We start from the raw sequence: 23,386 nt of genomic DNA, 5'->3' as shown, positions 1-23,386 counted from the left end.
CTTGGAGAAAAACTTAGCACCCTAAAGCTGATAAAACAAATTATCTATTCTTTGAAGAAGGTACTTATTCTTTACCATCACCTTATTCAAGTGTCGGTAATCAATACATATTCAAAGGAAACCATCCTTTTTATGCACAAAAAACACTAGTGCACCCTACGGAGAAATACTAAGATGGATAAAAATCTTATCTAAAGGATCTCTTAGTTGTTCTTTAAGCTTTTTTAACTCATCTGGAGCATTTCTATATGAGGGAATAGAAATAGGATGAGTGTTCAGAAACAAAATCAATCCCAAAATAAATCTCCTTATCGGGAGGGACACCAGGAAGGTCATCAAGTAAGACCTCAGGAAATTCATTCATCGATGGAATGAAATGTAAAGAAGGACCCTACTATTTAGAATATTTAACCCAGACTAGATGATAAAGACACCCCTTAGAAACTAATCTCTGGGCTTTAAGATATGATATCAACCTCCTCTTAGGATATAGGGAACCACCCTCCCCCTTAATAACCAACTTATTTAAGAATTTAAAAATGACCTTATGGGTTCGTCGGTCTAGAGAAGCATATCATGAGTACAACTAATCCATCCTCAATATAACATTTAAATCAACCATGTCTACCTTAAATAGATCCACCAAAGTCTCCCGACCACCCAAAGATACCATACAACCCCTATATACACTCCTGATAACCACAAAGTCACCCACTAGGGTAGAAATAGAAAAAAGTGTTTAATATACACTCAGGACCGAAACCAAAATACACAGCCACAAATGGGGTCATATAAGAAAAAATGGACCCTGGATAAAGTGAACACTACACATCATAGGAAAAGAGTTTCAAAATACCATTAACAACATCAGATGATGCCTCAAATTCCAAATGGTTAGTGATAGTATAAAGTTGATTTCGACCAATTCTTAATCCAAATGGTGCACTCTTTGGTGCCAGAGCTGATGAAGAGACAAATGGAACCTTGTTTTCCCTAAAAGCGACCTTAGCCACTAGATAGTTTCTAAGCATGTTCCCAAGCTAACCATAGTTAAAGAACTTATCCTTTCCTTCACATAGTAACCTTAATAGAACTGAGCACAAAATCTATAGAAAGGATAGGATGAAGCTGATTGGGCCCCACTAGCCAGAGATTGGGCCCTATGCCTTATAATTGTTGCAAATATGAAAATGCCTATTACCTAAACTCTATCTAGGGAGCACTATCCATAGGGTAAGACCTAGAATTACCCCACTTAATTTTGGACCACTTTTCACCACCCCTACCACTTTGCTTCTAGCCACCACCCTACTCAAAAAATCTAAACTTCTTGATCTACCTTCTTCTATCTCTACTTTCTTGTTCTTCTCTTCCTCAATCTATTGCATGTGTACAACTAACCTAGATATGTACATGTTATTGTTCAACAAGGCAGCCTTACTCTCAAAAAGAAAATCTCGAGACAACCCAAAAGCAAACTTCCTCATTTTAGCCCTCATGCTTGAAACCAACTCTAAAACATAATGAGGCAACTGGTGAAACTTTAAGGCATACTCCTTGACTGACATCTTTCCTTTCTTTAGGTTAACAAACTCTTTTTTCTTCGCCTGCCTCAACTCCTGAGGAAAGAAGCAATCCAAAAAAGCACTAGAGAAATTATCCCATAGGGTTGACTTAGAATCATCACCCCTAGACTGTTCCCAATCCACATACCATTGGTATGCCATATCTTTCAATTGGTAGGCAGCAAATTCCATACCCTCCACATTAGTAGCATGCATAACACATACGTTCTTATCCATCTCATCAATAAAACCTTATAATCCTCCTTGACCTTAACTCCAGTAAAGGTTGGAGGTTCAATCTCATAAACAGTGAAAATCTAGTGGCATCGAAAGATGGAGTAACAAAAGAACCACTCTCGACCTAAAAAGCTACCAACTGTGTTAACTTAAGACTAGACTAATGAAGTTCAACATTCATCAAATCAACTTGAGGAGCTTGAGAAGGACTGGATGGGATTGGTGGAACTTCAAAAGGATAATTAGGAATTGGATCCCTAGAACAAGTCTGGACCCCATAAGTAGGGCGTGTTCTATTAACATTGTCCTTGGGTGCGTAGAGGAGTTTCCATGAACTTTAGCTCATTTGGGAGGCATTATTTGAAAAATGAACAAATGGGTATTAGGTAATATTTCAGGACCTTAGACTCTGCAGCTTAAAAATACACCAAAAGAAGGAGAAACATTCCTAAATGCCTTATAGCCTCTCCCTTATAAGTGTGGTGCTTTACATACCCTTAAAAGAGACTCTACTCGACATGAATTTGTGGACTCCCAATTGAAACAAACAATCCAACCAGGGCCTAATACCAATCTGACATGACTTAAACAAGGGCCTATTCATGTCGGGTATCTTAAGTCCAACCCTGACCATCGACCACTCCCAATGCCTCACCATTAACCACCTACACCCTATGTTAGATGAATTTCAAACATATAATAAGATAAAACAATAATAATCTAAGGATAATAAAGTAAGTCTATAACTATAACTAGATAACCACAGCAAAATATCCAACCAGTACAAATCACAAATCCAATACCAATACAAATGCTAGCACTAATACCAATATCATCTATGCCTATAGTAGTCCGACAAAGCCTCCAACCCAAATCAAAGAACATCGGTTGAGATATACCACTAACCATAGACAAAACCAAACCAACGAAATAACAATAATGAAAAGAAGTCCATAATATGAAATAGAGTCTTCCAGAGTATGGAAGATCACCACATCAATCTGACTCAAATCTATCCCCAAATCTAAGTCACTTAGTAGGAGTAATAGTAGTTTGTCTGGTTCTTGCATTGCGTGGGGATAAAATGCCTAAAGATGTTTAGAATAGTGAACACTATCATGTAACTCAGGATAAAGATAAAATAATATCATAATTGTAAACCCAATCAAATAACCACATGCAATCACATATAGACATATACATATATATATAAATTATGTTAGGATAGGGAATAAGGTTTCGCATGCATTTAAAATCTTAACCTAGATTGTGTACCGTAATCATCATAAAAATCCACCTACAGTATATATGGATTCAGTTCCCTCTATTAAAAGGGCCTTGGCACATGTTATCCGCACAAGCCAAGGGTATGAAGAAAGACTAGGGAATGCCCTGACCCCAGTTCAAACAAAGATACAATCATATCAATAGTGTGAACCATGCACATAGTTCATCAAGATGAAACCTCATAAAGGTAAGCACAAGTTTCCAGGGTTCATCCTTTAGACCCACACTTTCACGTCTCGCTATCACAACCTCAATTATTGCCTAATTAAAACCTTTAGAACATAACAAAACCACCGATTCCAGGATTTAATTATTAAGGCATTATAAATTGGTATTATCATACTAACTATAGCATGCAAGAATGTCACTCGCCAACCCTTAAGGGAGTCCTTCGTACCCTGTAGTGTCCATTATTAAAATCACTTGAGGGATTCCTGTGTATCCCACAAGGTTTTAAATTTAATTAAATCTATAACCATAAAACCCTTATAAATTCCATCATCAGCAAGTATCGTGGTTATGCCAAATACTTAGTTCAAAAACATAATTTAACTTGTGACAATATCATTCTCATTGATAATTACACAAAAAGGTTGAGGAATGCCATTACCAAATATAAACTAATCAAATTTTGGGGTTCAACCATGACCACTCAATTAAATCACCATTCCTATGCACCCACATATTCAAAACCAAAATTAAAACATGCATAATCACAATTTAAACCACAAAAAACAATATTCAATGACATGCATTCAAACCCCTCAACCTTGGTTTCAAAACCACCATTAATGATTCATGAAAAATACTTTACTCATATGCTTTTATTAAACTAACACTGAGGGAAGATTCATATGCCTTAATTACCAAGATTCAGAGAGAGAAATAAATCCTTAAGCCCTTAGATGACCACTTTAGAGAAACCTTAACCAATATAGCTTAAGAGGATTTTGAGAGAGTAAAGAGGATGTTTAATCTTCTAAAGTATGGAATGAATGAAAAAAAGTGTTATAGGGACGTGGGGTATTAAGGGTTTTAAGTGTTAAATACCTAAAGTTCCCCCAACTAAAAATTATAAAAAGACCGCCAGTGGTTACGAGTCGACCCTTTGATTTATGACCACAACAAATGACTCGCACCCCTGAGTTGTCACAAAGAAAGTGAGTTGGATACCCTTACATTGTCCACCATGAATCCATGATCCCATAAGTGATTGGACAATATGATTCGTATGGTCTAGTCATCTCCAATACAAAACCCAAGGGATTGGACACTGGACAACATACGACTCAACCCTAACACTCATAACCTATCCTCATGGATCTTAGTTAGCCTTTTGTTCTTAGAGCCAATTCAAGTCACAAAGTTACTGGTTTAGTTAAGGATCCTTCTAACGACTCTTCACCAACCTTAACAACTCATATCACTAAGTCGTTACCAAGTTGAAAAACCCAACCACCACTCACTGGACAACTAACGACTAGGGTTGCCTGACACGTACCCATACCATATGACTCTTTAATTTGTAAGGACAGTGAGCTCAAGGATCAAGAATTTTCCAAGGGCCAAAATCAAATATTTTTTAATTTTTCAACGCAAAAGACATGAATAAGAACTTTGATGAGTAGTTAATATAGCACTTATTTGATCTCAATATTTGTGCATACTATTATAATTTGAACGCATAAATGAGACATGTTTGTGATTAAATTCACTAATTTTATCATTCGTTCATGTACACAGGTAATAAAATAGAAAGATGTGGATTTGAGCTGAATAGAGATCGAAAGGAGAGAAAAAGTGCACAACTGAAGACCCTGCATAGATCAGGCCCAATTACCATAATCGCAGTCTAAGGGCCACAATCACAGCTATTCAAGATTGGTCATTCACCGCAATTGAGTTGATACTACCGCAGTCACGATAGCCGCGATTGCGCCAAAGCTGATGCGATCACGACATAGTGGGATTTTTGCCTAAGGTAGTTTTATAATTTGACATAGCTAGTTCTACTGCCTAAATAAGTCACAATCATTTATTTATTTTGGGTATTTATCTTTGCATGAACAAAATAAAGAGGGAAAAATTGGAGAATTGGTGAACCCATGAATTTGGGGAAACATTTTGTATTTAAAATTTAAAGTTAAAGTTGGTGAAATTAGAGTGTAAAGTGAATATTTTCCTTGTCCTCTATTTGTTATTTATGCCATGAATGAATGGTTTTGTATATTTTTTTTATTTCACAAGTAGCTCAATTCTCTAGTCTTGGGATTATGTTGAACTAAGGTGCAACTGTGTTTGGGTGAAGATGTCTTTGTGTAATTCATAGTTGTTGATTATGGATTCTAGTATTATTTGATTTAAATATTTGGGATTTGTAAGTGAAACCTCATATACAGAAAATGGGTTTGTTGGGTGAAAACCCCAAACTCTTGAAAGCTATCATCCTTAAAAGAGGGATATGGGTGAATCTTTGGTAACCCATAGCTTCCTTGAAAGAGGGCAAGATGGTGCAAAACTAATAGTTGACAATTGTGAATATAACTTAATTTCTTTAGCTATCTTATAAACAAGGATAGATGGAGAGTAGGTTATGTTATGGGCATCTACCTAGAAATAGGATGCCCAACAAAGGTTTTGGGTGGATTTTATTGATATAGTCGTTAGGTTCTCAAAAGATCAATAAGTCAAATAATTGAGGCCTTGTTGAAAAACTAGCCTCAAGGAAACTTAACCTATCCTACTATGCCATAAAAAAATAGGACTTTTACAAAAACATCATGACCCCATTCCTTCCTTCCCCTTAGGTAGATGTAATCCCAAGATCTCTCTAAATTTTAATTCTAAAATAAAAAGTGTTATCTTTGTGCGTTTCTTGACTTGATATCGATAAGATTCTATTCCAAACAACCTCAACTTTTCATTGTGTTTTACATTGTGTACACTTTAAATATCAATTTAGTAATTTCGACACCTATAGTAATCAAAATCTAAATCTCGCTCCACGTGGATTCGACCTCAATAAAAGTTGAGCTATTGAAAACAACCGTCCTCTACCACTTTAGATGGTATAGGTGACCATAATCAAAATAATGCCATTGTCGGGGATTGAAATCTAGATTTCACTAGTGTGGTGTTGAAGGTTACTTTGGGTATACCCATAGGGATTTTGATTTAATTTCCTTATTATTTTTGATTTTGTATTAGGTAATCACTATTTTTCCTAAATCACCATATGTCAAGATGGATTGGATTATCTTGTCCCCTATGAGCATGCAAGTGTAATTCACATCCCCCCCCCCCCAATCGAGGGAAACAAAGTAGTTTATGTCACAAGCATGATACTTCAAATGCTTCATTTAAAGGGAATTTTTAGGGGTCAAGCACATGAGGACACAAATTTACACTTTAATAACTTTTTTGAAGTTTTCACACCATTTAATAGTGCACACATATCCTAAGATTCCATCTGATTGCGCCATTTTATATTTTCTCTAATGGGAAAGACAGTGCTATGTCTAAGATCTTTGCCCGCTGGTTCCATCACCTTATGGATAATCGTTAGGGAGGATTTATTAAGAAAATACTTCTCACCTTAGAAGATGTTACAATTGAGGGATGAAATTATTAAATTTTGTCAATTCCATGAAGAACTGTGGTATGAAGCTTGGAGAAGATTCAAGGAGAAGCTCATGAAATGTCCTTACCATGAGATATCAGAGAAGAAACTTTTCTAAATATTCTATAGTGCATTGGACCAACTCAACAAATCGATAGTAGACAATACATCTAGTGTATCCTTCATTAGATCATCATATAGGGTTGTATCAAAGGTGTTAGATCAAGTAGCAAGTTTGTTTAGGGGATGGGACATAAAGGATGTCGAGGTGGCCTTGGGGGATCCCTCCTCATCCTTTTTATGCCAAGATAGAAAAAATGAGCCCTAATTGAAACTGTAAGTGTGATAAACGAAATAGAGGCTTAGCTATGTGAAAGTGCGGCGGAAGACATTGTTGATGAAAAATCAAGTATGTTGATAAAATCTATAGAGGGTTTCCGCCTTGCCTCTCAATTTCAGGGTAGGAATCAAGGTCCGAACCATGAAAGTGAAAGTATGACACAATGCAAAAAAGAAGGGTGCATCAATGAATAAATTTTTGCTTGGATCTTGATTTGTGTTGAGGGGACTGGCAAAATGGTACAAGAAATGTGAAGTGATTTTTCCTTGCTCCACTAAAATATTGAGTCCCATTCAACCACTATCTAACAACTAGAGGCAAGGTAGAATAAAATATCAGAGTATCTTATGGAGAAGCAAAATAAAGAAATGCCAAGTGGGAAGATAACAAATGCTATGAGCACTCAAGATGGAAGAGGTCTCAAAAATAATATGGAGCTTTATAACTTCGATGGAAAAGAAGAGGATGAGCAAAAAAGGTAATGAAAAAAAGTTCAAATAATGATGAGCCAAAACAAAGTGGGATTGTACTTAAAAAGTCAAAGGTAAATGTGTGCCAACTTGTATCCATGACATCAAGAAATATTCTACCCCCTTTCCTTAAAGGATTCTCATTGAAGTGAGAAAATTCAAGGTTCAACAGGCTCTTTGATAAATTTAGTACCCTGTCAATAAATATTCCTCTAGTTGAGGTGTTGTAAGAAATGCCGAGGTATGCTAAATTTGTGAAGGATTTGATATCTAATAAATGTCTTGCGGAAGATGAAATAGTATAAATAACCATTAATTATAGTTCCATCATGTCAAGCGCATTGGAAAAAATGAAAAACGACCCCAGTGCTTATACAATTCCATACACCATTGGACTATTCAAGTTTGTGAAAGCATTGTTTGAACTTGGATCGAGTATAAACCTAATTCCATATGCCATAGTCCACAAGCTCAGATTGGTGAAGCCACACCCTACCACAATAGAATTGCTCATGGATGACCGTTCCATCATGAAGCCAATAGTAGTTCTTCACGATGTTCTAGTAAAAGTTAATCGGTTCATCTTTCTGGCCGATATTGTGATCTTGGATTGTGCAATGGATATTGAAGTCCTTATAATTCTTGGGAGGCCATTCTTAGCCACTGATAAATCCTTGGTGGATGTGGAATTTGGTGAGATAAAGCAATGGTTTAATAATGAGGAGGTATCTTTCAACATATGTAAGTCTATGACACAATTGATTGACTTACAAGTCATCTCGAAAATTGGTTTTCTTGATGGGGAGGCGATAAATCATATTGATGTGAGATTTTTGGATGATCCTTTGGTAGGAGTATTATGGAATTGCAAAAGGAAAAAGGTGGAAGAATTTGATGAGGTGGTTGCATCTTTAATAGGACTTAGATCCTATGCCAAGAACCCAATAAAGTTGGTCCTTGATCTAAAAAACCGTGAGAACCCATCCGCAAACCATCTATTATCGAGCCACCAAAAATTGAATTAAATAATTGGCCACCCCATCTTAAATATGTTCATGGGGGACGGACACATGTTACCCATCATCCTTGCAGGTGAACTTAAGCCCTCTCAAGGGGAAGCTTTGAAATTAGTGGTGAAATGGTTCATTCAAGCCATTGGATGGACAATTGCGGACATCATAGGGATATCCCCCAACATTTGTTCCCACAAAATACAACTAGAGCAAGATCATAAACCAAGTATGGAACATCAAAGGAGGATAAATCAACCCATGCCAGAAGTAGTGAAGAAAGAGCTCATAAAATGGCTTGATGCTGGAGTAATTTATCCTATATCAAATAACACTTAGGTGAGTCCGATATAATATGTCCCAAATAAAGGTTGGATTACGGTAGTTTATAATGACAAGAACAATCTTATCCCCATCCAACCGGTCACCAGGTGATGGGTATGAATGGGTTACTGGAAGTTGAACTCATGGACCAAAATAACTATTTTTTATGCCTCTTATGGACCAAATGTTGGATCGGATTATAGGACAAGGATGGTATTGTTTCTTAGATGGTTATTCTGGGTACAATCAAATTTGTATCACTATGGAGGACCAAGAGAATATAACTTTTACTTGCCCATAGGGGACATTCTCATTCAAGTGAATGCCCTTTGGTTTATGCAATGCAACGGTAACCTTTCAATACTGCATATTGTCAATATTTGTAGATATGGTCAAAGACTAAATGGAGGTCTTTATGGATGATTTATCGATGGTGGGTATCTCATTCAACTAATGCCTTGGTCATCTAAGCAAGGTGCTTGAGAGATATATAGAAACCAACCTTACCCTAAATTTGAAAAAATTCCATATCAAGGTAAAAGAGGGTATTGGGAAACAAAATATTGGGAAAAGGAATACAATTTGATCAGGAGAAGGTAAAGGTGATTGCCCAGTTACTAGCCCCCATTTCCTTAAAGGGTGTTCGGAGTTTTCTTGGACATGGCAGGTTTTATCATCGTTTTATCAATGATTTCTTTAAAATATCTCATCCAAAGTGCTAATTCATTGATAAGGAGACAAAATTCAACTTTGATGAGGCATACTTAAAATCCTTTGAGCATCTTAAGGCATTGCTTATTTCGGCCTCCATCATTGGGGCCCCAGATTGGTCATCCCCTTTTTAAGTTATATGAGATGCAAGTGGGATTGCATTGGGTACGGTGTTAGGTCAAAGGAATCAAAAAATATTTCATCCTATATATTATGCAAGTAATACCTTGAATGATGCTTAATGCAAGTACACAGTCACCGAACAAGAGTTGTTGGCGGTTGTGTATGCTTTTGAAAAATTTTGCACCTATTTGTTAGGAACAAAAGTAGTCTTGCAAACAGATCATGTCATCCTTAAGTACCTCATAGAAAAGAAGCAAGCAAAGTCGCACCTAATCAGATAAGAGTTACTTTAGCAATAATTCAACTTTGAGGTAAAAAATTATAAAGGGTGCGAAAACAAAGTGGCCGACCATCTCTCGTATCTTGAAAGTAACCATAAAAGGCATGGAGAAATTGAAATTTATATATATTTTCCCAAAGAAGTATTCATGTATCTTATGGGAAAAAGTGTACCATGATATGCTGACTATGTCAACTATGTATCAAGTGGTGTACTTTCTAAGGGGATTAGTTACCATCAAAAGTGTTGTTCTTGTTTGATGCAAAGAGATATTTTTATGATAAACGTTCCTATTTTGGGAGTGAGCGAGTGGTGTCATTAGGAGGTGTGTTATGGAGGTTGAGAGGAATGATATCGTTGAATCTTGCCATTCCTCAAGTTACAATGGTCACCATGAGGGAATTTGAATCACCGTTAAAATCCTTCAAAGTGGGTATTATTGGCTCTCGAGCCATAGGGATGCCATTGAATGGGAAGAATCATTTCACCAATGTCAAATACAAGGTGGTGTTTTAAGAAGACATGAAATTCCTCCTAAACCAAACCTCGAAGTTGAACTCTTTGATATGTGGGGAATTGACTTTTATGGGCTTGCTTGTGACCTTATTTGGAAACAAATACATATTGGTGGTAGTTGATTATGTTTCTAAATGGGTGGAAGCCATGTCACTTTTTAATAATGAGTGCAAAATTGTAACCTTTTTTTTGAAGAAATACATCTTCACAAGGTCTGAAATGCCACGTGCAATCATTAGGGACTGAGGGTCAGATTTTTGTAATTAGGTTTTCAAGGCTCTTATTGACAAGTATACGATTATACACAAGGTGGATACTCCATATCACCCTAAAGAGAGTGGCCAGGTTAAAGTTTCAAATAGAGAAATAAAAGCAATACTTGAGAAGATGGGCAATATAAGCCAAAAAAATTTAGCAAGGTAGCTTTATAAGGCTCTTTGGCCTTATAGAATGGCCTACAAAACCCAAATTGGCATGTCCCCCTACCAGTTGGTGTTTGGAAAGTCATGCCATTTGTCCATCGAGCTTGAACATAAGGTGTTGTGGGCTTTAAAGAGATTGAACATGAATTGGGGAGAAGCCTCTGAAGCGAGGGTCACAATACTCCACGAGTTGGATGATTTTTAACTCAAGGATTATGAGAGTCACGCATTGTATAAGGAGAAAATGAATAAATGACATGATGCTCGAATATTAAGATGGGAATTCTATGTCAGCGAGAATGTGCTCCTTACAATTCTAGTTTGAAACTCTTTGTGGGGGAAGTTTCATTCTTAATGGCCGAGGCTATTTGTAATTTCTAATTTTTACCCTTGTGGTGCCATTGAATTAGAAGATCATAAGAAAAAGAAGTTTGAGGTAAATGGCCAAAAGGTGAAGCACTACAATGTAAACATCCCATGGTGGCAAAGTTGGAGTTTGTTCTCTTTAAAGATGATACGTGGTAAAAAATGAAAGTCGTGCCGTGATGTTAAATTAGGCTCTTGATGGGAGGCAACCCATACTTGACTCATTTATTGTTTTTTTGATGTTTTGTAGGTTTTTTAACGCAAGATCAATGCCCAGAAAAATAGGGGAAAATAGAGCTAGAAATGGGCAATTGTGCACCAAAATCAAAATAGAGCAAAAACAGGGGATTTTTGCCTCATTTGCCGCGATCACAGCATCCGAAGGGCATTCTGGTTGCTGATTTAAGGAGTCCCTTCTAACCACTGTACTTGTTATATATTCTGCAGTGATGGCACTTCAGGTCTCAAGTTAGGGGTGAGGGTTTATGTGAAACTACCTTTGTTTTATTTTTTTGGATGTGCCATTCCCTATGATAGACTGAGTGATGATATTCTTAAGGGAAAAACATCATAAATAGGATTTAAGCCATAGATGTTGGGGAAGTCTGGGTACCCATGGCATCAAGATTATAAATAGAAGGGAAATTTTAGAACCTATGGCATTTTGAATTTAGGATCACACTTTACATATGGCGAAGTCTAAGTAGCCATATGGTTTTCCCATATGAAAGATAACAGCACCCAAGCTCACACGTAAGTGTACGTGGTCTTATTAATTAGTAAAGTGGCTCTCAGGAAGCCAAGTATCAATCCCATAGAGACTTGATTCAGTAACGATTTGATGTTAGTTTACTATTTAGATTCAATTGATGTAATACTAACAAAAATAAAGTTTAGAGTTTGTAAATTGCAAGTAAAATAAAAGTAAAGGTTTTCAGACAATCAATAGGAGAAAACCTAGGGTTGAATCACTTCAAACAATCATATTATGTTATTGAATTTTAGAGTTTAACTTGCTTATCTTGATTGTTAATTCGTATGGTTAATTGCATGATTATGGTTTCCCAACCTCTAATCTTTTACCTAAGTTGAACCTTACAACTACATCCTTGAGCGGGGATGTAATAATTCACTTAAGTTGTTTACAATATCATTATACATATGAATCAATTAAGGTATCTAAGGACATCCCTATCCTAGATACTAATTTGAATTTCCTATTTAATAAAGAAACACAAACCATACTCTGCTTATTCCCATGTGTACTATTACCATATTCACTCTCCTGAGTTCATAAGGTTGACAATGGATGTATTCTAAGGTTCGCAAATCCTCAAAAGAGTTTTAACAAGAATAAATAAAGAACCAATATTTATATGAAAAGCAAACAAACTTAATTCAAAACATTAATACTCATGTTCTTGGTTTCAACCCTAGAAAGAGGGCGTTTAGACATGCATAGTCATAATCGTAATCATAAGATTATAATTAATGACTATAAATATGAATAAAATAAATAAAAATAATAAAAACCTAATTATGAAGTTGTAGCATCCCCTTTATCTCCAAAATATGTCAAAATATCTATAAAAATGTGATACAATATGTATTTATAGCATAATGGTAAGTCAAGTCTGTGTAGAAGTTGATTTATCTTGAAATGCCGAGGGGTGGAGTAGACCATCCATCACACACTCTATTACTATAAAATGGATCATTCAACGCACCCTCTATTCCTATGGAATGGAGCATGTAATGCATGCTAATCGCATGGTGCTACTGGAAGTTGTCCTTCAAATTTTGGTTAAGTGTTGGTCCTTCCTCCTTTCATACCTTTTATTGTGGTGTCTTTCCAATGATTTTCTAGTCTTTATATCATCTATAAATAATAATATTAAGCTCACAAATGATCATAAAAAAACACACCACACGAATGAGAAGTATAAGCACAAAATATTCATCACGGTGAATAAAAATCAAGAGCTTAGACTAGGTTGATTTCCATGATCTTTCACTTCAATTTTCCACCATTTCCTTGAATCACTTAAACTTTGTACAATCCTAAAAACTTTTTACGCGTACAATAACATATTTAAAACCATAAGGAACACATAGAACACAATAGAATCCAATAAGATAGACTAGACAAGCAACTAGCTCAAACTAGTAACCTTAGTTTCCCCAATTGAACTCTAATTTTCTCTTTGAAGTACAAACTTGTTAGAAAACACATGTAAACATTGTAAACACATGATTTAACACTTTGATGAATATTTTTCTCATTATCAACCCATATATCATAGAATCATCCTTAAAACAAATCTAAAATGACTAGAATAGTGACACTAGAATGCATAAATACATCCAAAATCACCACCCCACACTTAAAGCCTTGTTAGTCCTTGAGGCTTAAATTTCACCTTTTCCCTCTTATTTATAAACTACTTACTCAATTAACTTTTCATTAAAGCACCTAGGATCTTTTTGGATCAAATTATAGTCAATCAAAGAATGGATTAAGCTACATATTTGGCTACCAAGAAAAAGCTAAAGGCTCAATGGGGGTTTTCTAGGATTAACACAAGGGTAGGTTAAAAATAAGGTATAAAACAAAGATATAAAAGAAATTCCTATATTATCTCCTAAAATTCCATTCTTTATTTTGCTTTACACACAAACACCGAGATAGTTATAGACATCACATGTAATAAGGAATATATAAAGTACCTCACATCAAACATGGCACATGCTCAACTTAATAGGATCATCATAGACTCTCAACCAAACTATAACATGAGTTCAACATTAAGCCAACAAGAAAAAGAGTCACAACCACGAACCTATGAGTCTCACATGTAGAAATTCATTCAACATGCTTTTACAAACAATCCACTTGCACCATGCAATCAAAAATAGCCCCAACAAGAATATCTTACTTATTCCTAACCTAAAAATTTTTAAATTGAGCCAAAATTTGGGAATTTCCCCACTCCCCACTTAAAAATCTACTTTTTCCCAAAGTAAACTTAAAGGTAGGAGATAAAACACTCCCTAATGCCTCTAGGCCTATCTTGTAGCATATTTACACATAAAGGAGATCCATAGGACTACACACTCAGTTTTTGCCATGCTTCTTATCTCAAGTTTATGGTACTCAGACTTCCCATTAACCTGGGACTTAACCAAAAAAAAACTACGTGAAATAAAAACTAATAATTGAAAATAAAACATACCTAATTAACTTGGGTTGCCTCCTAAGCAGACCTGATTTAGTGTCGCAGAACGACCTAACTCAACTCAACCATATTCCTCCACCCTTTTACTCACCTTTGGAAGCCATTTTTTCATTCATTGTTGACAACCTGAGTTTCACTCCCAAGGTCAATATCTCTATTCACTTTAACCTTCATCATGTTAGGAAATGGTGGATCAACTTGGGTTGCTCAATTAGGTAATTCGAAGAGGTCATTGGTGGATTAACCACCCCACACTTTTCCCCTTAATAACATTGATCACACATAAATCTTTAATCTGGGAATTTATGATGGGTGTTTTATAAACATAAAATATCACCTCTTCATTATCTATCCTCATTTTGAGCATGCCTTCTCTAACATCAATCAAGGCCCCTTCAATTGTTAAGAATGGATGCCCTAAGATGATTGGTACCTGTTCATCTACCTCAAAATCAAGAACAATAAATTTAGAAGGTATAATGAATTTACCAACCTTTATGAGGACATCCTCAATTATTCCATCCGGAGAAGTAAAAGACCCATCTGCCAGCTACAACACCATGGTAATCGATTTTAGCTTTCCCAAGCCTAATGTTTTAAATAGTGATAAGGGCATTAAATTTATGCTTGCCACCAAGTCACTCAGTGCACAAACCACTTTTCTCCCAATTTGAATTGGGATATCAAACCTCCCCTGATATATTAATTTGTTGGGGAGTTTTTGTGTCATCATAGCACTATACTCTTTAGTGAGTGTTATAGCTCCCATATCCTGCAGTTTCACATTATTAGCTACCACATCCCTTAAGTAATTTGCATACTTGGGCGTACTCTGCAATATATATAAAAGAGGTAAATTAATATGAAGCTCTCTGAATGTATCAAAGAACTTTTTGAACATTGCATCCTCCTTCACTTTTATCTTCCTCTGGGGGAAGGGTAGTGGTGGCATCTTCTTCACTTCTTCTGCAATAATTTTTTCTTTAAAGTACTCAGACTTCCTTGAATTTTCAGCAACTCTATCATTTAAATATTGGGTAACCATATCAATATCTACCTTCTTTCTTGCCTTGGGAGGTTCTTCTTGAAGCTCTTTACCACTTCTCAAGGTGATTGCCATAACCTGCTTTGTATTTTCTGTATCTTCTCGCAAACCACCTTGTGGTCTAGTATTCATTGTCTGTGATTATTGGCCCACTTGCAAATCTAAACTTCTTATGGCCGCTTGCTAATTTTTTATGTCTACAGTGAACTGTGTCTAATTTTATAGAATCTACTTTAATATCTCTTCCATGTTGCTAGTTGACTGATTTGATTGGGCTTGTGGCTGTGGGGCATTCCATGGATAATTTGGTGGCTATTTTTTCCACTTCATATTGTAGGTATTATCATAATTTGGCCTTTGTTCATTACCTATATATATCATATATTTTGGATTTGAAGCACACATGGCCGCTGCATGACGACTATTTCTGCATACCTCACACTATTCACTAGTTTACTGAACTGCATTAACTGCTGTAGTAGGATATGGAGCACTATCTTTCATATTACTGAACTGAGCATTTATCAAAATTTTTTGTGCAAAAACTAGAGCTGATAATGTAATATATTAGTCCACCTCTAACAAGCCCACAACTTTATTGGTGGCACTCCTAGAATTTAAATGTCATTTAGTATATCCTTATGATATTCGGTTCAGCAATGTGTACAGCTCATCATAAGTTAACTCCTGTACTTGAACACCTACGGCTGAATCTAGCAAAATCTTTGTATTGTGATAAAGTGTTTCTATAAAAGTGTGAGCAAGTACCTCATTCGACTGTTGGTGATGTGGATAGTTCCAAAGAAGAGCCTTGAATCATTCCTAACCATGATAAATATTTTTATCCAGCCTCTGCTTAGAGCTTATTATCTCACTGCGAAGTCTTGTAGTCTTACCAAATGGAAAGAATCTGATGAGGAACTTTCTTTCTAAGACATCCTATGAAGTGATTGAATTGTACGACTCTACATTCAACCATCTTTTTGCTTCCCCCAATAGTAAATGGGGAAACATTGTCAGCCTCACATAATCTATATTCACCCCAGTCTAAATGAATGTGTTTGTATGCTCAATGAAGTTCTGGAAGTGAACTTGTGGATCCTCATGTGAAATCCGTGAAAATTGTCCACTACTAAAGAAACTGCATCATATTATGTTTGAACTCTAAATTCTCCCTTACTGGCGGTGTTTAAATTGGGGAAGTAAAGTTCGTCGGAAGTGGGACTGCCACTTCCCTAATTATCCTTTGCTCTGCTTGTTCTTCTGCAATTGGAGCAGTATTCTCTTGGTCTTCTTGGATTTGAGAGATTTTGGGGAGAAGTATTGCTTCTCTCCTGCGTTGGTGAAAGTCTTGCTTGGGTTCAGGGCTAGGTTCTACCAACTCTCGATCCCTTACCAGCTTATCAACCTAAAAAACCTATTTCCTACAATAACAAAACCAAGATGAAGCATAAAAAACACCAAATAAATCTCAAAGTAAAACTAAAATAAATAGTTGCCAAATTTTAAGTTCCCGACAACTACGCCAAAAACTCTACAACGCCCAAGCGCACACGCAAATGTATGTGGTCTTATCAAGTAGTAAAGTGGCCTTCAAGAAGCTAAGTATCAATCCCACAGAGACTTCATCCAGCAACGATTTGATTTTAGCTCATAATTTAGATTCAATTGATGTGAGATTAACTAAAGTAAAGCTTGGAGTTTGTACATTGCAAGTAAAATAAACAAAACATAAAGTAAAGGTCTTTAGATAATCAATAAGAGAAAACCCAGGGTTGAAGCACTTTAAACAATCATATTATGTAATAAAATTTCATTTGTTAACTTGATTATCTTGGTTTTTGATTCGTAGGGTTAATTGCATAATTATGGTTTCCCAACAACTAATCTTTTACCTAAGTTGAACATTACAACTACATCATTGAGTGGGAATGTAATAATTCGCTATAGTTATTTACAAATATCATCCTATATATGAATAAAGTAAGGTATGTAAGTATATCCCTATCCTAGATACTAATTTGAATTCCTTATTTCATAAAGAAACACAAACCATACTCCGCTTATTCGCGTGTCTTATCTCCCTATTCCCTCTCCTGAGTTTACAAGGTTGACGATGGATGTATTATTTGTGCTAAGAATCCTAAAAATAGTTGTTAAAAGAATAAAAAAACAATAAATATTGATAAAAAAAGCAAACAAACTTAATTCAAAACATTAATACTTATGTTCTTGGCTTCAACCCCACAAAGAGGGCGTTTAGCCACGCATAGTCATAATCATAATCACAAGGTTGTAATTAATGAATAAAAACATGATTGAAATAAATAAAAATAATAAAAACCCAATTATAAAGTTGTATCATCCCCTTGATCTCCAAAATATGTCAAAAGATCTGTAAAAATGTGATACAACATATATTTATAACATAAGGGTAAGCCAGGTCCGTGTAGAAGTTGATTTATCTTTAATCGCCCAGGGTGGAGTAGACCATGCATCACACCATATATTTATGTGTAATAGATAATGTGATGCACCCTATATTACTATGGAATGGAGAATGCAATGTATGTTAATCGCATGGTGCTACTGGAAGTTGTCCTCCAAATTTTGGTTAAGTGTTGGTCCTTCCTCCTTTCACCCCTTGTCTTGTGGTATCTTTCCAATGATTTTACAGCCATTATATCATCTATTTATATAATCATATTAATATAAAAAAGGATCCTAAAATAACAAACCATACGAATGAGAAGTATAATCATAAAATATCCATTACGATAAACAAAAAACAAGAGCTTAGACTTGGTTGATTTCCATGATCTTTCACTTCAAGTTTCCACCCGTTACTTGACTCACTTAAACTTGTTAAACTACTAAAAACTTGTTACACATACAATAACGTATTTAAAACCATAATTAACACATAGAACACAGTAGAATCCAACAAGATAGACTAGACAATCTACTAGCTCAAGCTAGTGACACTAGTTTCTCCGATTGAACTCTAATTGACTCTTTGAAGTAAAACTTGTAAGAAAAAACTTGTAACCATTCTAAAAACATGATTTACAACTTTGATAGATATTTATCTCATCATCAACCCATATAGCATATAATCATCCTCAAAATAAGGCTAAAATGACTAGAATAGTGACACTAGAATGCATAAATACACCCAACATCAAAAGCCAAAATACGAGACAAAGGCTTGGGCTAGAGAAATAGTTATAAAATTGTTCATGGTGAAAATTAAATGCAAACACCCCCTCCATCAAAAAATTTTCTAAAATCAAGGGCATGGACGTGAGCGCCCTTGTACAAGACTTTTTCTTTTTTTGTGACTCCAAAAATTTTGGCTTTTAAAAATTGGTTGATACTCTAGCTTTGTCTCTAGAGGGAGGGGAAATTGAGTCTCCTTAGCGAATTTTCATGCCATGTGTATAGACATAATTTATCCAAATCTTATATGTACTTGTACCATCTAGGACTTTTCCGATTAGTATCTCAAGGCTAATTTTTTATTATACTTGGTTAGTGAGATGATCTTAGGCCATCTTTTGACATTGGAAATACACTTTAGCTTAAAAATCCTACCCTTGCATATATTTTGTACCTAGTCACCCACTTTGATCTTTTCGACCTTTCTTTGGCAAACACATTGCGATTCATGATCCTTTCAATTCTTATTTTGCTTTTGAGCCCTACCCTCCTTGAACTTAAAATTGCAAATTGATACTAAAAGCTAAGTTAGGGTGGTGAAGATTGGAAGAGGTAATTTTGAACCATGAAGTTGTAAGTGCCTATGGGCTTAAGCATTGAGAAAAAATGAATAAGAAAAAGAAAGGTTCAAACAAAGAAAAGAGAAGCACAAAGGGTGCAAAAAACAGAAATAGAAATAAAATGGGTGAACCAAGGAAATTAAAGTAGGCCCATATGTAAAAATTGAGTACAAAAATAAGTGGTCCATGGTCGAAATTTGGATGGAATAGTGTGATGTAGATTTTCAAGGAGGGTATAGACATGTTGTTCCTAAATTATAACCTAGCCTACACCTAACCTACATTACAAACAATCCCTTTGAGATCCCAACAAAGTGTATTTATTGTAGTGGTAATTTAAAATAAGGGAAAGACTATGGCATGGTAATTGTTATCATCAAGATTTCTTGAGAGACAGAGCGTTTCACACTTAAATCCCTTGTTGTACATTTGATCACTTGGTGTGTTGAATTTTCTTTCTTGTGAGGAGGCATGTAAATGAGTTGAGGTGGGTGATTTTGTCACCTCCCAAAAATTAAGGCAAAAGAAGTATAACGTAGTAGTGGTCAGAAAGGCGATTCACTTCTATAGTATTAGTGATTGATACATAGCTGCTCTATGAAGTCTTTTTCATCCTTGAAAATTACATTTTATGTTGAGGGGTGTCGTGACAATGGTATTTGCCCATTTTGAAGAGCTATTTGTGGTAGTACTTAAGTTGAAGCCATTGTGATCATTGGTTCATATAATTTGGGCATGTGCACTATCATTGGGTAAAAGGTAGTGTTGGTTAAATACACACAAAGCTCTAAGTTAGGGGTGTTGATGAGTGGTGAATTTAACACTAATTTGCTCCTAATATTTTTTCACACTGTTATGATTTTAATGCATAAATGAGATGTATTTGTGATTAAATGCACTATTTTCCACATTCTTACATTCACACAGGAGTAAAAATAGAAAGATGTGGATTTGAGCTAAATAGAGATCGAAAAGAGAGGAAAAGTGCACTACTGAAGACCCTGCATGGATTAGGCTTAGTTACCGCGATCTAGGTCTGAGGGATACGATTGCGGCCATTCAATATTGGTCATCCACCTCAATCGCATTAAAACTATCGCAGTTGTGGTACGCACGATCGCAGCAAAGCTGATGTGATCACGACGTATTAGGGGAGTTTCATAATTTGAAATAGCTGATTCCACTTCCTATATAAGGCACAAATATTTATTTTTTTGGAGTATTGATCTTTTGATGAAAAATATTAAAGAGGGAATAATTGGAGAATGGGTGAACCCTAGAATTTGGGGAAACATTTTTGTATTTAAAATTTCAAGTTGAAGTTTGTGAAATTTAAGTGTAAAGTGAAGATTTTCCTTATCCTACAAATGTTATGTATTCCATGAATGAATTGTTTGGTATATTCTTCTCTTTCAATTCATGTGTAGCTAAATTCCCTAGTCTTGGGATTACGATGAACTAAGGTGTAATTGTATTTGGGAAAAGTTGTGTTTGTGTAATTCTTAGTTGTTTATTATGGATTCCACTATTGTTTGGTTTAAGTTGTTGGGATTTGTGGGTTAAAACCCCAAATATCCAAAATGGGTTTGTTGGGTGAAAACCCTAAACTATTGAAAGCTCTTATTATCCTTGAAAGGGGGGATGTGGGAGAATCTTGGGGAAAACATATCTTCCTTGAAAGAGAGATATAAGGGGCTAATACAATAGCGGACAATTATGAATATAACTTTCTTTCTTTTGCCATCTTTGAACTAAGGGTAGATGGATAGTAGGTTATGTCATGGGCATCTTCCTAGAAAGAGGGATGCCTAATTGAGTTTTAGGTGGCTTTTATTGATACACCCATTAGGTACTTGAAAGAGTCAAGGAGTGACATCCTTGAGGCCTTGTTGACAAACAAGCCTTAAGGACTCTTAACCTAGCATACCATGTCATCAACAATTAGGAATTTTACAAAAAAAATCACGACCCCATGCACACCTTGCCCTTAGGACTCGAAATTTAAATCTTGCTCCTCATGGATTCGACCTCAATGAAAGTTGAGCTATTACAACAACCATTCCCTACTATTTTAGATGGTATAGTTGAGTATTTTTAAACTTGCAGTGACTATACCAGGTACGAAAAGTAGTATTAAGGATATCCACATCCGGTGATAACCCCTCCAAAGGTCAATCCTAGATAAATACTTAACACTCTGAAGCTTGTCGAACAGGTAATCGATCCTAGGAAGAGGATACTTATTCCTTATAGTCACCTTATTTAACTACTAATAGTCTATACACATTTGAAGGGAACCATATTTCTTATGCACATAAAGAACATGAGCACCCCACAAATAAATACTAGGGTAGATAAAACCCTGATCAAGAAGATCTTTCAACTGCTCCTTAAGTTGTTTCAACTTAGTCGGTGTCAGATAAGGAAGGACAGAGATAGGATGGGTATTTAAAAGAAGATCAATCCCAAAATCAATTTCCCTATCAGGAGGAATTTTAGGCAAATCATTGGGAAACACTTCAGGAAACTCATTAAGAACAAGGACAAATTGTAATGAAGGCCCTGCAGAATTAGAATCCTTAACCCCAACTAGATGATATAAACACCCCTTGAAAATAAATTATTATGCTTTAAGATAAGAAATAAACCTTCCCTTTGGCACTAGGGAACTCTCTTCCCACTCAATCAACGCTTCATTTGAGAATTAAAAATTGACCCTTCAGTTTCTACAATCAATAAAAACTATGATTGCAATGGGGTTCGTCCCATCAGCTCCACAGTCAGTCAGTAGAGGCTTGTTAGACTAGTACAAATAGTTAGTCAGTCATCAGATTTTAAGTCATCATTTTTAGGCGTTTTATTAGTATTATCATTATTATTTTACAGACATTGTCAGAACTATGATTTAAAACCTTATGGCATTCCTCAGTTAAATTCCTCATATGATCTATTGTTATAAGTTTTACTCAGTGCTCACAGTAGGTACCAGCTCATGGGTTAGCTTGTGGTCCCTCGGGACTATAAGCACCGTGTGGCACCCAGGGTGTACACTTAGGGTGTTACATTCACTTTTTAGTGTTCATCATTTTATTTTATGCATGATTTATATGTGTTAATATCATGTTTTTACAAGAAAAATTGGGTTAATCAATATTTTTAAAAAATATTTATGTACTTGTTGGAATGAAACTTTAATAGAGCCAATCTATCCCTAATATGACATCGAAATATAAAATATCCAACACTATTAGATCCACCAATGTCTCCCTACTATGAATAGATACCACATAATCTCTATATACCTTTATAGCCTCAATAGAGTAATCACCCGGATAGACACAAAAAGGAGATTTGATTTACACATAAGAGGCAATATAAGAAAGAGTAGACCCTAAATCAAGTAAGCAATACATGTGATGAGAGAAGAGTTGTAACATAATAGTGATGACATCAAGAAAAACCTCAGATTCCTGATGGGTGGCAAGAATATACAGACTATTTTGACTAGTACTGTACCTGAAGTAGCACCCTTTGGTGCTAGAGGAAAAGATGTAGCAACCAAAAAATTATTAGCTCCAGTAGTGACATCTCCTAATTGATAGTCCTTTTGAATATGGCTAGGCTGGCCATTCTCAAAGCACTTATTTATCCTTTTATAACAAAAACTATGGTGCAATTGTCCAAAAAATCTACAAAGAGGATATGATGGAGCTGACTAGGCCTACTAAAATGAGATTGGCCATACTGTGCCTTAAACCCACTGTTGCTATGAAAATAATGATCGCCAGATGGATTAGGATATGAAGAAATAGCCATAGAATGACAACCAAATTTTCCCACTTTCTCTTAGACCACTGCTTGCTATCTCTACCAATATTCTTTTTACTTTTACCCTGCTCAAAGTACATGAATTTCTTACTTTGCCTTTTCTCTATTTTATCTTATTTCTTTATTTTGTCCTTAACCTATTGTATATACACCACAAGCACTGAGATATCCATGTCATTGTTCAGCAAGGCAACCTTGCACTCCAACACCAAGTCCCAAGCTAAGATA

At 35.6% G+C, this 23,386-nt stretch overlaps 1 non-coding gene across 1 annotated transcript; it reads right to left on the bottom strand.

The window, feature by feature from the left end:
* Positions 1–6,698: 6,698 nt before the first annotated feature.
* LOC124886271 lies at positions 6,699–6,804 on the bottom strand. The gene has a single exon (XR_007043357.1). It is a non-coding gene; the product is annotated as a small nucleolar RNA R71 (small nucleolar RNA).
* Positions 6,805–23,386: the final 16,582 nt, after the last annotated feature.

This window comes from Capsicum annuum, chromosome 7, assembly GCF_002878395.1.
Source record: "Capsicum annuum cultivar UCD-10X-F1 chromosome 7, UCD10Xv1.1, whole genome shotgun sequence".
NCBI lineage: Eukaryota > Viridiplantae > Streptophyta > Magnoliopsida > Solanales > Solanaceae > Capsicum > Capsicum annuum.
Note: the sequence above shows the minus strand (reverse complement) of the source record. Positions and strands in the feature narration are given on the sequence as shown.